General features: G+C 35.9%; 1 long non-coding RNA gene across 1 annotated transcript in view; it reads right to left on the minus strand.

Moving 5' to 3' along the window:
* Positions 1–15,027, minus strand: part of LOC127021257 (uncharacterized) — a 217,875-nt gene that overhangs the window by 12,722 nt on the left and 190,126 nt on the right. Inside the window, exon 3 of the long non-coding RNA XR_007767186.1 lies at positions 332–419. This is a non-coding gene — a long non-coding RNA (uncharacterized LOC127021257). The remainder of the gene's footprint in view (positions 1–331; positions 420–15,027) is intronic.

A 15,027-nucleotide genomic window follows, 5' to 3' on the forward strand; every position in this document is an offset into this window, starting at 1 on the left:
TAGTTACTCAGAAGAGAAATGCTAAAACATGTTTTTGGGAACCATGCTACTTCCAATATCATTAGGAAAGAACAGATCCTGAATAAATATGAAGCATTTTGAGAGCTACAATAATGAAAACATGTACAAACTTGACTTTAAGTATGACTAGTACCATTTCCACTAATGAAAGTGTTCTGTTAAGCAATCTGGATTAGGTCCAGAGTGTTCACCCCTAAGAAAAAGCAGTACCTCTTGTCTTATAGGTGCATAGTAATGATACTACATAGCAAGATAAGGCTACTTGATCTATTAAGATTACAAGAAAGAAACAACTCTTGAAGATACTTACAATTAGGATACTCTTTCAAAAGCAGAATTGAGCACCACCTACTTCTTATTCCCCCGAGTCTCACAACCAACCAGTTCTGCCCTTATACCTGTGCAAGAAGAAAAGGGAAAAGTTTAAAGTTTAAATGAAAAAGTAGGCATCCAGTCTGGGCTAATCAGATACATGGGTGTGGCAGCATTCTCCTTGCTTGCAGATCCCAGGTGAATATTCTAGCCACCTCCTAGATACCACCTTCTGTATCAATTCTCTCAACTTCTCTATTAAGTTATTAATTTGTAATTTCTACAATTATGTAGAGATAATGTAGAATCACTGTAGAAATATTTCTACAATAGACATTTACTGGAACAGAGATTCAAAATGTGCTTTCACATAGGAGGGGATAATCCTAACATTTTGTATTCTAGTGCAGAGGCAGCTCTCTTAGACCAATCACTGTAATCTGGAAACAAGTACCTTTTTTTCAGGAAAGATTTCTTTTTAAGGAAACTAAGAGGATTGTATGAGCCTTTCTGTTTTTAATGAGATGATATTTTCTGATGAAAGACATTTTTCTCAAATGATTCTTAATATTGCTCTACCAAACATAGATTTGTCATGAGAAGAGGTAGCTAAAGCAAATTATCTGTTGATGTGTGCTGCATGACCCCTTACTTCCTGGAATGTTCCACTGAATTTAATAGAAGTACTCTACTGGAGAACTGCTACTCAGCATGAATAATTGTGAGACTCTGCCTGCCATATATCTGTCATGATCATCTAAGATCAGTGATCTTTGGGACAATGTATTCCACTATAGCCTTCTTACAGAATATCCAAACTGTGGAAAATAGCACAAAACCTTACAATAGCTACAGCTAAACAACTAAGATTGATTTTCTGGTACCATTAGGTTTATTACATTCAAGTACCTTAAAATTGAATAATAATAATAATTTTTAAAAATTACAAATAAAAGCCTAACTAAGGCTACAATGGCATAAAAATAATGATGATAGACTACTGTGATGACAGTTCAAAAGGGACATAATTTATCTGCGAGATTTAAGTCTGTGCTGCTAATATTTTATTAAATGGTAAACCTATATGTTGGAGATTTCTGATGATGAAATATATTGGAATTTACATTAAGAAGAGCTGGCTACTCATAGACATTACTATTTATAAATGATATCTCTTTTATGTAATGTATACACTACCAGAATTACTTAAAGGAGTGCAGATATTGAGAAATGAGTATTGATTAAAAGACAAAAACAATCCCCAAGAAAATTAAGCATTGAAATCAGACCAAAACATTAAATAAAAGAAAGAACAGTACCAGTATCTTGGAGTACCACTTCCTAAGAAACACATACAGTAGCAAAATCTATTTTAATTGCATATGGGGACTTCGCCTGGATTATGCCCAGGCACATGACAAACCACTACCAAGTCCCCTGTGGGGAGTAAAGGACAAAAAGGGCTTTTACTTGGCTTTTTGCCACTTTTCTCAGCAACAATAAGTCACTAGTCACAAAACAAGAGTCTCCTGCATCAAGCCAGCCACCCCCTAGGGAGGCCTCAGTTCCAGGCAGCTCCAGCTTCCCAGTGCCGGGGGCTGCCAGCCCTTCTTTTTGGCACCAACTAAACTGGGCTCCCCAGTCGTCCCCTCTTTTTACTTCTCTTCCTCATTGCTCTGGATCACCTTCTTTTTAAAAGCTATTGCATAGCACAGACAGGCCATTTAAGACTCCAAGTCATGAAATATTCTCCTGATTATGGAGCAGTCATATTTTATGTTTCAGAATGGTACAAGATTCCATTGCCTCTGGCAAGAGCAATATGTACAAGCCTATTGCATCATGAGTAGGCACAGAATAATCAATGGTTAACTGACTAAATAAAGGACAAAAACTATCACTGGGGCCCAGGCAAGGGTCTTAATAAAGGATCCGGATGGCTTCTAATTCCTTAAGAACCTACAAGACTTAGAGCTCCTATGAGAATTGAGTTGTATAGTTCTTGTAAGCACTGAACTACTATATTTTGAACATCCCACAGATGTCAGCAAAGATTGACCATAAGATCAAGAGATCTTGTCAGTCTGGTGAACAGAGGACAAGAAACAGTCTCAGCTACCCAGAAACTCTGTTTTAATAACAAATGGAGGAACAAGCTATAGAAGAGATAATTTGCAGTATGCATTTTCCAATACATTTTTATGTATCTTTACAGACAAGGGAAGGAGTTAAACAATTCAGTGTCACTTGCCATCATGATACTACCATGCGGACTTAGCCTCCCTCCACCTTCTGAATTCCTAATTTGATCACACTATTGATCAAAATGATATTTTATCAGTTTCCCCAAGAATCACACAAATGTTGAACTAATGCAATAATAGTAACAATAACAGAACTCCCTAATAAGGGGGTTCATTGGGGCATTATTCAACATTTTGTATACTTCCATTGGAACCTGTTCTTCTATTTTCCAGTGCAAATCTCAATCTTTCTTGGCTCGAATAGAGATTCTTATCTCTGGCTTGGTATTGTATAAGAATATTCTTCCATTAATCTTTTATAAGTTTTTCAACTAATCTCAGCACAACCATATTTGCTTTTCTTATAGCACTGTATTGGTTTTAGATCTTTTAAGATTTATAGGAGTTCTCCAACAAATTTATCAATATCATCTTGACAGAAGATAAATAAAACAAAGGAAAATTATTACATGACTTCTAGATACCTCAGAAATAACATATCAAGACCGTTAAAAAATCCTTAGGCTTATCATTTACCTATTTTTATAGTAATCTAGAATTTTTTTCTGCATTCTTATCACCACTGCCCAATGAGAAAACAGCTGAATTGAACTACCTATACTTTCCCTTGGAATTATGTCTGAAATGTTTATAAATAGTTGATTCGCACCTTTTCAAAGTGCCTTGAAAATGCAATGCACATTTGTGTAAGAAAAATTTAAAGTAGTTACCACAACAAACACTGTTTTATATTTGTAATCCTATCTAGATCATCATTGCATTGGCTTCAGATAGGAAAAGATATTACATGCAGTATTTTCATAACTACAAGAAAAAGATAACAGAAAAGCTGTAGGTTGGATTTCCCTGCTGTAATTAATAACATACACAACAATATACGTAGTGTTAACTCTTCTAAATAACTTTGATCTCACCATTGTATTTTATGCCTTTGTTTCAAAGTGTCAAGAACAATCTCAATATCAATAATAAAATGTAAAAATAAAAGTTAAGAATAAAACCAGACATCTCAGGAACCAAAGAAAAGGCCCACACACTTGCACAAACACTGTCACCTCTGCCTGGTTAAATTGTTCTTCAAAAGGGAATAGCACACAACTTCAGAGTAAGCGTTCTTTGAAAATGAATCAGTTCCAGGTCTTATGCAGAACTGTTAATGTAACATATCCCAAATATGTGCATTCCATTGTTTTTGTAATAATATATCCTGACTCTGAAAACAACACTATGCCTAAGTATTTAGTTTAAGAGACCTTAAATATGTGTAATTTTTTAGGGTTATTTTTGGAGAACTTTCTTAAAGTTTTGTTTTGTCAGTTTCTCTGATATTTCTTCTTTAAATGGTGTCCAACCCCCAAGGCAATCTTAATAAAGTCAATGAAATTATACAGGTGGAAAGGACAAAAATGTGGTCTCTGGATTTCAAATAGTGGCAACATTGGTCACACCATTAAGCGTGACACAAGAACCTTTTAATTTAAATGTAATCTCCAAAAGACCAAATTACCAGCAACATATTCTCATTAATTCCTGTAAGGGATGCTCAAGCTTTGACCCCTTATTGTTCTCCTTATCAAGAAGTGGCTGAGTCATAGTATTAATAAGCCATCACTCATTTAAGTGGTCATTCACTGCTGGGTGGGGAAAAGATAGGCTCATCCTTTTGAAGTGGGAATAGGCAAGCAAGGCTGCTGTAATAGGCTGTGATTATTTTCACTATGAATGCTCCCCCAGCTTTCAAAAATTAAAGGGAGCACTCGTTTTCCTGCTTGAGTATTTCTCACACTGGCAAAAAATGAACACTTTGAAATGTAAATTATTTAATCTTTGCAAACCCCTGCTTCAGAGGGAGGTACAGCTTCATTTACAAAATGAAGACATTTTAGGAAATGATTATCATTGTAAAATTGATGCCAGCAGGGAGTCTGAGTTCAAACTCTTAGAATATCAGCAGTGTAACAAGTTCGATCTTCCTTACTGCATTGCTTGCATTTGCTTCTCTGGGTTCCAGCAGAGAGCCATTGTCAGTCGGAACTTGTTCCCACTCGTTTCCCTTGGTTAAATAAAATAGTTATGCTTATTATTTAGAGTTAGTCAGTCCAATAAAATTCAGGGCAAGACTAAAAATAAAAAAGGAAGTTCAAACTTATTTTGATTAATGTATATGCTATGTGCATATTCAACTTAGAATATTAAAAGGTTGACAGCACTGAAGGCAATTTTTTTTTTTTTTTTCATGCATAGTTCAGTCAACAGCATTGGGTAGTGTTGCTATACTGTCCTACCAATGTTTGGGAAGGAGACCACCCATAATGGTGAGAGAATATTTCATTTAAAATTTCAACATTAAGTCCTTAATCTCTCTTCTGCGACTTCCAAATAGAATGACAATTATTGTTGGTGGCTGTACAGGGTTTTATGGTATCAGCCAGGCTCATTATGAACTGGTGGAGATGATAAATTTGTATCACAAAGATCAGATGAGAACAGCTACCATATGACAACAGCCATTGACATGAACTGTAGAATCTGACCAGTACGGACAGCTTCCCTGCACTGATGGGCATTTCAGCTGAAAATGATGGAAATCTATCAGAAACGAGGATCAATCTGTGTGAAACAGATCTCAGAACTGAGGAGTTACAATATGTTATTGGTGATCTTGAGATATAAGTTCATCATCTTTTAATCAGTGTTATATACTAATTTTCAGTGGAGTTACTTATCTCTGCCATTCTGAGCCATTTCTGTCTCCCAGCCTGATACACTGAAAAGCACAGCTTAAAATTAAAATGTCAAAATGCCAGTTTCCTTACAAAGATCCTTGCTACACCCTTGAAGTTACACTAGAAAACCCTTCAATAGCATGGATGAAACTCTACAGTTACTCTGTGCAAGAAATACACCCATGTATCTACAACATATGAGAGAAAAATACCAAATTAGGCAGCATTCAGTATCTGTCCAATATTTCGTAAAAGGATAAGTAAGAATGAAGGGCTGCTTGTATTCAAGTAATGCTGTATAGTTTGAAGTAGGTCTAAAAGCTGGGCAGCCAAACTTGCAGGATGCTTGTCCAAACCAAACTTATGGAGGTTTATCTTTACTAATGATGAAAAGCAAAATGTTCTCAGTGGTTTTTCATGTTCCACAAAAAGAGAAGAAAAAACTTGTTTGTATAAACAAAAACCCACAATTTTTCAAAATGTCCAAAATGCAGAGTAATATGTTAAAATATTTCAAAAAAGATAAAAGAGAAAGTCTAAACAACATCCAACATATAGCCAGTCTCTTTGCTTACTGGTTTTTCTGGGTTTAAGCAGGTGTTTTGTTTGTGTGCACTGAAGTGTGAGGCAGCTGTTCTCTCTGAGGTATGAAGGAGGCCATTATAAGCACCACTCAGCTCCCCTTCCAAGGCAAGTTTGCAAGCTGGGCGATTGCCGCAGCGGAGGAAAGCTCCACACCCTTCCCTTTCGGCAGGACTTCTTTTTCTTAGTGGAACTATATACCTGACAAGTCCTGCAGATACAAAACGAGGGAGTGTGACTAGAAACAAATGTGAGAAAAAGTCACGCAGAGTAAATGGAGGTTTTAATGTACATGGTCAAGTGTATCTTGCCGACTGCTGGAGACTTTACGTGAGTTCTGGATGACACTGACCTGAAAGCTGCTTAGAAGACTGACCTCTTACTGTCAATATTACTCCTTTAGCTATTTAAAGGTATCGAAAAAGTTTTAGATTTGATGCTTATAACAGAAGCCAGACTGTGAGAGGGTCTAGAGCTGGATGAACATAAAATTAAGAATATATATGTTTTGATGAACTGATGCTGTAACAGATAACCAAAAGCTATTCCAGATTGTAAACTCCCTGGGGCAAAGACTACTCATTCGTTTGTACAAAAACATCAATACACTGCATATTGGCTAGTAAGTAAGGTATCCCTCAGCCTTTCCCCATCTCATACCCTGCAGAAGAAGGGCCAGAGCACAGGAGGGAGAAGGATTCAATGCAGTGAAACTTTACTGAGCTAGAAGGGAAATCCAGGAAAATCATAAAGATTCTGAGATCTGAACTTTTAAGCAGACTGTGACTTTAACCATAAGAGAATTTATATTATTATGATTATTAACTCTATCCTACTGCCAACAATGCTTAATGTTGTGGCTCCCAGTTATTTCTCTTAGTTGAGAAAGTAAGTCTAACACATCTTGATTAAGTTTCTCAAAATATTGAAAAGTGAAGTTCAGATCAAAGGTATGAGCACGAACACTGCATGTACCATTAAACTCGGGATGATAGGTAACAATGGTACTGTTTGGATTACGCTTCTTTAGCTCCACATTCTGGGCAACTAATGCAGTATTTTACACAACATCTTTGGAGAAGTTGAAATCAACTCTGTATGACAACTTCTGAAAGTTGTGAAGTAGGGAGCTTAGCTACTCGCCTAGAACTCTTTAGGAATGATCTGCTTTGAACTACTTAACAAGTACTGTGCTTTGTCATTAACTCATTATCTCTGAAGTTCCCACAAACCGCTTCTAAGTAATTTTCTTAATATTCTCTTCAGTGACAGATATTTTACACATTAAATCTATTTTTCATGTTAGCCTAATGAACAAGAAGGCTGATGTAATCCACTGGGGGAACATATATTCTAGTTTTCATTCATGCTTTAGAGTATTGTCACAGTTCAGCACAAAGGAATAATCTGATTGTTTCTCATAAAGCAAGAACAAATCATGATTGAAGGATTTCTTCTATTTAAAGCTATGCTTTGCAAAGTCTATTGAACTTGTTAGGAGAGTCATCTCTGATGCGTACACTAACTACACAAAGCTGCTGCACAGTTGCCATTCAAGAGCTAATTTAATACCAAAAGGCCAATATTGCTGACTTGCAGATTACAAATATCACGAGATATTAATTTATTTATATTTAAATCAGGCTAAAAGATTAAGAGAACTTTCAGTAGATCCATTTACAATTAAAATGTGTAAGTTTGAATTACTTTTTTATGATTTGGTACAGCTGGGATTTGAAAGAGTTGCCGCCAGAATGATGCAAAGCATTTGCCTTCGACAAAATAACGCAGAATTTATGTAAGTGGGTGAAAGAACATGAGATTATATCACCTTGTAGGTCAGCTGGAAAATACAATATGTATTCTGATTATGAGAAAACTGAGTGAAAGGCAAAAAACAGGTGCTGGGTGATTCAGCCTGCAGAGTGACGGTAGGGGACGATTGCAGCGCAGAGGCCGGATTCCCCCTGCTATCTTTCTGTGGTCAGACTCTAAAACTAGCAGGGGCGGTTCCCATAGGTTTGACCTCTGGGCAAAGATAACTCTTTCATACCCCCTGTTCCACTTTTCCACTTTGTATCCAAGTCCTCTGCTATAAAATGTAAAACCAGCACATAGAACATACTGCTTTGGAGGTCTGCCACTTGCATTCAGGCAACCATTTGTACTTTTGCAGGCGTAATCAATCTCCTGTTGCTATCAGCAGGGGAGTGGAGCTTTGCTGCTTTATGGCTTAAAAGTAGTTTTGTGCAAATTCTACTTCCCTCCCCCATCCCTTTAGCTCCACTACTCACAGGATTTCCAGGGACATGGGCTAGAGCTGAGAAAAGAAGCTTGTTTGATTTAAGCACAGAGGGGTTTTTTGTGTGTGTGTTTATATTTTCTCTGCATCTATTAAGGGGTGAGGGGGAGAGACTTCATTTATATGTTAATATTAGCCGGCACCCTGACTAAACTGACAGAACTATTTCATGGGAAGCTGACAAATTTTGTCAGCTAGGCTATCTTTCCACATCTCAATAGTGGCAATAATCTTGATTAGCAAAACAATTGGGGGCCAAAGAAGTCCTGCTGCTCCAAAGACCCTCTTCTCAGGTTACAGTTTGCTAATGTGATGAATCCAGAGAGTCCTTCAAGCTTGAAAAAATTCCCCAAAGCAGCTGAATTTAGGCAAATGAAGGGAACCATTTTGGAGACTGGACAAAAGGGGTTAATTTGATCGACCATGTCTCCATAGTCTTATAACAATCATTTACTTAACAAGCATATAGAGAGTCATTCCATGGAAACTGGTGGAGTTAACAGAGGAAGTTCGAATAGAATATCTGTTTATCCCAGATGTGTGGGAATTTTAGCCAAAAAACGACAACACATAATTGCTGCCTGCGGTATTGATTTTTACATAGAAACAACAGCAGAACTAAAGGGCTCTAAACACGCTACGAAGGCCTTGTCTATGAAGCAGTACAAGCTTCCATTTTTATTAGCTTGTTGCATTGCTAATAAAATAATTAGAAATCAACTCTTTCAGGGAAATGAAATTAACTAAAAAGGTTTGTGCAGTCCTATTTTCTGTGCAATTTATGGCACCTATTTCTGTTTGCAAACACAATTTATTTCATAATATTTTTGAGGCATATTGATTCATCTTCATACTGTTTATTGCGTTATTACATAACGAGCCATATTCTGAATTATATTTATGCGGCTCAAATCTGGTGTATTTCTTCTAGTGGAATTATGCTGCATTTGCTTTAAAAACAGAACAAAATAGTTACTAGAATTGTAAGTAGATGGAAATTTACTACATCCAGGTCAGCATAGAATACGTAATCACAATATAACATAGTCATCTTGGTTTTGTACGCTATCCCACACTTATTTATGCATGTAATTAATTTATAAATCTGTCATAAGTTGATCTAAAATAGGTATTATTCATGAGATAGATTCTGTTTAATTCTCTGTTTGATGGCTGATGCAATTTGCAGACTTGCATTGAAAAGTTTACAATGAAAAGTACTAACTAAAACTTTATCTCTTTTCACACAGTCCCTCCCTATTTTTGGAGTAATTTCTTTATTCTGTTACTGAAATAAAAATTACCTTTTATATCATGTTTTGTAACACTAATGGATTTGACCTAGTGTGTACACACGGGTGAATATTAGCTTAAGTATACATTTTGCCAGACATCAGATACAGGGTTCTTAAAAAATGCTGAACTGATCTGTCTTCAATGGGTTTCAGAACTAAACCTTACTTATACATTCTGCAAGTATGAAAGAGGGACCATTTATCATGAAGAATGAGAGGAAGAGAAACTCTGGCATTTTTGTTTCTTGTTCATTTGTACATCTGTGGTGCTATACATGCCATTTAGCAGGAATCCACTCTTTTAAAGATGCCAGTTATGATCATGAGGATTTTGATACATTTATCCTACTCCTTTTACACTTCAAAATATTTTCTTGATAACTTAAAATCTATGATGAAAGTCTCCAACTTAATTAACTTTAATGTGAGCAAGTAAATTTTCTTCAATTTCATTCAAATTTGTGATAGGATGTGAATGGGAACATGTTTTTAAAATTTATTACTTGCACACTTAAAGATAAATACATGGACAAAAAGATTTATGCAAACAGATTTGGTCCATAGTTGGCATACTCTTTTCACAGTGATAGCAGTCAGGAAAAAGAGCATGCAGAATCTCCACTCAAAGAACCTCCAACATTTACGCTAGCATAATGTTCATTTATATTTAATTTGTAAGATGGATACCTGAACTGTAGCATCAGAAGTTCCTCTCTTCCCTTGAAATCAATGGAGTGCCTTTAAAGATTTAGTAATACAGATTACTCAGAAAAACTCTGTTTGATGGCAGTTGAAATTTTGCCTGAGTTAAAAGGTTTACCAATAATGTGGCACACTTGCAACCAAATGAAGCACACTTACAAGAGTTTTCTCTCCCCGCCCCCTCCTTCCCAATATTTGTTTGAAAACTCTGCACACAGCCTCTATTTTTCAGCATTCTATGCTTCCAAATGTTCATAACTGGATTAATTTTTTAGGAAGCTGAGGTGCTCTGTTTTATACCATCTGTCACACAGTACCATAGTGAAAAAGAAAAGGAAAACATATTATATGTCTAACATCAAACTGTTACATGCTCATTAAGAATCATATACTTTTATCATATGGATCTCTACCTCTACACAAATATCCATCTTATAACTCTCTCATTTAAGGCTGCTTTTAACAATGGCACAGGTTACAGTGACAGTAGCAGCAGAGAAGCTATGGAGCCATGTCATGAGGTTGATAAGGAACTCAGTCTACCTGTGATGAGTAAGAAATTTTTTTACTTTCATTTGTTCAAACTTTCAGAACAGCAGAAAACCTCTAAATCTGAAGTTTTAACCTAAACAAAAGCTTCCTTATGGCATCACGCTTGATTCGTTTCTTTTTAGGTTAATATGGTACAAACTGTCAAAAAACTCCTAAGCTTGAAATCTTTTGTACAACTTGAGTGGGCCAAAACTGTGATCCTGATGATGCACAACTTCGACTCTAGCAATGACCCTGAATAAGGCTTGGAAGCTCTCAGTGGAAGAAGGACTTTTCCCCCCTATAGCCAGTGTCACAGATAGTCCACTGAAAGGCAATGCGCTCCGGTCTGCGTGATCACGCTGAAGTGCCCTCTCTGAGGGATCTTGGAGGAGGCAAAGATGGAGACAGCCTGGAGATGACACAGTGCCTTGGGGTTAATTTTGTTACCAGTGCCTTGTGATATAGGATATTTCCTTACAATTTTTGTTGATATTTACACAATGAGTTCAGATAGTGACTGGCCATAGTTCATTTCAAACTGTAATTGTTCAAGTGACAGTACATATTCTCTGCTTGACGCATTGCTATTGAGAGAGACAGACAGCATTCCATTTAAGGTTTTGTTTAGGCAGGATATCCAAGGCTTCTGTCTGTAAAAAGATAAAACTAGCATAGGTACTAATACTGCTCTGTGCTAATTTTGCCCCCTTCTGACATGATTCCAAAAAGATCGTAAGTGAAGAAGAAACTCACATTAAACACTGACATAAATGCTTTGCACAATTTTAAGGAAAATAGCTTTGGTCTGGTTCCAAATATCGTCAGCAGGATGAACACAGAGGGCAACATTTGGTTATAGATTAATAATCCAAAGTACAAATAGTTCTGAACAAATAAGAAAAACATAAAACCACAATATTAAGCAAACCAGAGGACAAAGATCAGTCTAAATTCTCAGAGCTATATTATTTTTAAGTGGTGACACAAACCATACAGAAGTCATTGAACTCCGTGATGTCAACATCAAGGTGAATCAGCCTGAATCATACATGCCACAAAGAGTTATGAAATGTAAAAGCCAAGTAAAGCATGTGGAATTTAAATGAACAACAGTGAACTCACTGAACCAGAAAATGGAAATTTTTTCAAAAGTTCTCAATTAAACTCCTTTAAGTTGGAGAATATAATGCCAAGTTATAAATCAAATAATCAAGAAAATTTCACAGGAAAGCAAATCAAGTATAAAATTCTGTTATTCTTATGTTAGTGTAGTATGTTAATACCACCGGAATCAACCTGAATTATATAATCCTCTGCTTGTAAAACTTTACCTAAAATAAGTAACTGATTGTTCACTTATCTATGAGTAAATGAAGAAAACAAAAGAAAGAAGGATTTCTTCCAGCAGGAAAACAGGAGCACACTTCTCTGGAGAGACAAATTTTGAACTATCATATAAACTGCAACTCACCTTACATAGTCTGATTTTGCACTGTTTTTCAACTGCTCATCCTGTAGCTCATGCATCATTACCACTGAAGAATTATTCTGAGAAAGTTAGATGTAGCACAGGCCAGAACACTACGTAAAACCTGCTCCCACACTCTTCAGTGAAGAATTAAAGATAAATAATAAATATGTGTTTCTGTATAAAGAGTTGAATTTTGCCATGAATTTTGCATTAATTTTAGCATAATAATTTTGTTATATCACTATTCGAGGGCATAAACCCCAAAAAATCATGTTAAGATTGATACACATGTATCACAGAGCCAAATAATTTTGTGCTCTGGATTTATACACAGATACTTTCATTACTATTGCGGTTTACTTCATATCTTTCCTCAGATCTGTTACCTCATAATATTTTATGTAGGTGAAGTGTCACAGAAATGGCTATACCCCCTAGTGAAATATAAACTCTGAACTTGCACAATTGTGCATCTTCTTTAACAAAAGCAACTTGGTCACATTTCCAGCTGTTTTTCTTTATGAATGTATTTATTTTTGCCTTATAAATAAATAACAATATTGAAAATAAAAAAATAAAAATATTCCACATGCTTACATTTTTAGTTCAGCTGCATAAGTCTACATTTATGAATAAAACCTCATACAGAATGAAAAAAAGAGAATTTTTCATGCTTTGAATTTACACAATTTATACATGAAGATTTCCTCAACAGTCTGAGGTTTGGTAACACTTGTGTCATAACTGAAACTTTCCCATGTCCTGTCAGCTTTAATTCCCTGTGTTATTGCTGAGTGCGTATTGTGCTAAATTTTTAATACTGTGTAACACACAAAGCAGCTTTCTTTTATTTTCTAAACAAATGATTTCTTCAAATTCTTGATGAGATATGAATCGAAGTTTGGTCTTCAAGGTGGATCGTTCATTAATCATAAACAAAACATGATTAAATCAAGGACACATCAGCACATATTGTAAAAATAAAAGCTTGCACAAGCCTTTTATTTAATATTAACTTCATTATGCTTTTATGTGAATTCTGGGAAGTTGGTTATCCCAGCTTAAAGTTAATATTTCCTCAGAAAAAATTGTATCACGTGATTATTCTTCATGTAGTTAGATAGCTTTATACATGTTAATGATTAAACTACTTCACAAATGGCATTAAAATAAAGAGAAGCGCAGCAAAATTCTATTGATTCTGTTGTGTCTTTCAATTACTGACATATAATACGGATCCTAGTTTATAATAGGAAGAATGAAGAAAATAACATTCAGAGGAGCATATGCTGCTTTTATGGAACTACACATGATACAGAAGAGAAACTCAAAGATAACATATTTACTATCCTTAGTTCTCAGGACGATCTGCAGGCCAGTCTAGCTCCTACTTGCAATTTAGAGTGGTTCTGTAAAGAACTCCTCTTTCCTTTTCTACTGTTTATTTTCTTTTTAATAAATTGACCAATCCATCAAAACAATATGCAAGCTGCAACTGTTCATGAGAGAGGAACAGGGGTCATACCTTTGATAGTTATCATGGTTTTCACTAATAACTGGGGGGTTTTGAGGGGGTATGGGGGGGAAGGAAAAAAAAAAAGGAACTCATCAGTATGACAAGTGTTAAAGTAATAGTTTGTGGTCTGAACATAGTACCTATAGATAGTACCTATCTCCTTCATACATATTTTACATCCACTTTAAATTTAATAAGCCTCAAGTTCTTGCACATGGAGGATTTCCCTCCCACCAGAAGAAACATAAGGTCTAGTAAAGGCTATCGCAGCTTTGGGAGGAGTTACCTGATCTATCAAAAAGCAACAGCTTAAATCTGAATGCATTAGCAGGGAGACTTTAACTGACAGAAGTCAGCATCTACCTTTCAGGAATGTACCGAAGCAACAAACTTGCCATTTGGACAGGAGGTTTTTTCTTTTTCTTTATTCTCTGAAGGAGACGCAGTTTAAAAGTTTGGAAGGCACATACAGAAAATCGTATAGCATAATCAAAACACCTGTATCTCTGTGAGCACCTGCCTTTCAGGAATCACTGACAGTCATAATTACTAATGAAATAGTTCATTGATTTTTTTTTTTCCCTCCCAAGAATATATATGTTACACACACAATACATACAATAGCAGGTCTTCACCTGCTATCAATAGGCCATGCATGCAACAAAAAAATGGGTTGCCTATAACTCTGACAGAGACACTGCATCTGTAAGATCCCCAGACGCTGCAGGAGGTGCTGTAAGGCTCAGGTGAAATAAAGCATTTAGCCTTAGGAAGCATACGAGACACCTAGCATCACAGACTCCTGCTTCAGAAAACCATATTCCAAGTTTACAGTGAAATGAAAAAAAATGGAAGAAATGGTAAAAACTTCAAGAGGATAGATACTAAAAACCAGTATAACCAGATAATGGCTAACTGCTTTATCGTCCATGTATTAACATATCAATTTTCATGCAGATGGTTACACTGCAAGGCTACATCCAGCAGTCACAAAATCTTCATCAGTAAGGTAGCTCCTAGATTCAAAGCAGCCAGTGAGACTATTCAGTTTTATAAGCTAAAATGTATGCTTTAAGGAAACATCATGGCTAATCATATAGGAAACAGGACAACTGAAAATCCAGATCAAGAAAGAAATCTGCAGCCACAAAAAAGTTTGGTCCCAGATAAACACAATACAGATAAGACAATCACGTCCTTACTTTTCAAGGGTCTTTAAGTATTGCTCCAAAGAAACACATGAATGAAATGGAAAGAAACCCTCAAAAGACAGTGTCACTTTGTGTCATGAAATTCACGTTC

This window comes from Gymnogyps californianus, chromosome 12 (genome assembly GCF_018139145.2).
Source record: "Gymnogyps californianus isolate 813 chromosome 12, ASM1813914v2, whole genome shotgun sequence".
Classification (NCBI taxonomy): domain Eukaryota; kingdom Metazoa; phylum Chordata; class Aves; order Accipitriformes; family Cathartidae; genus Gymnogyps; species Gymnogyps californianus.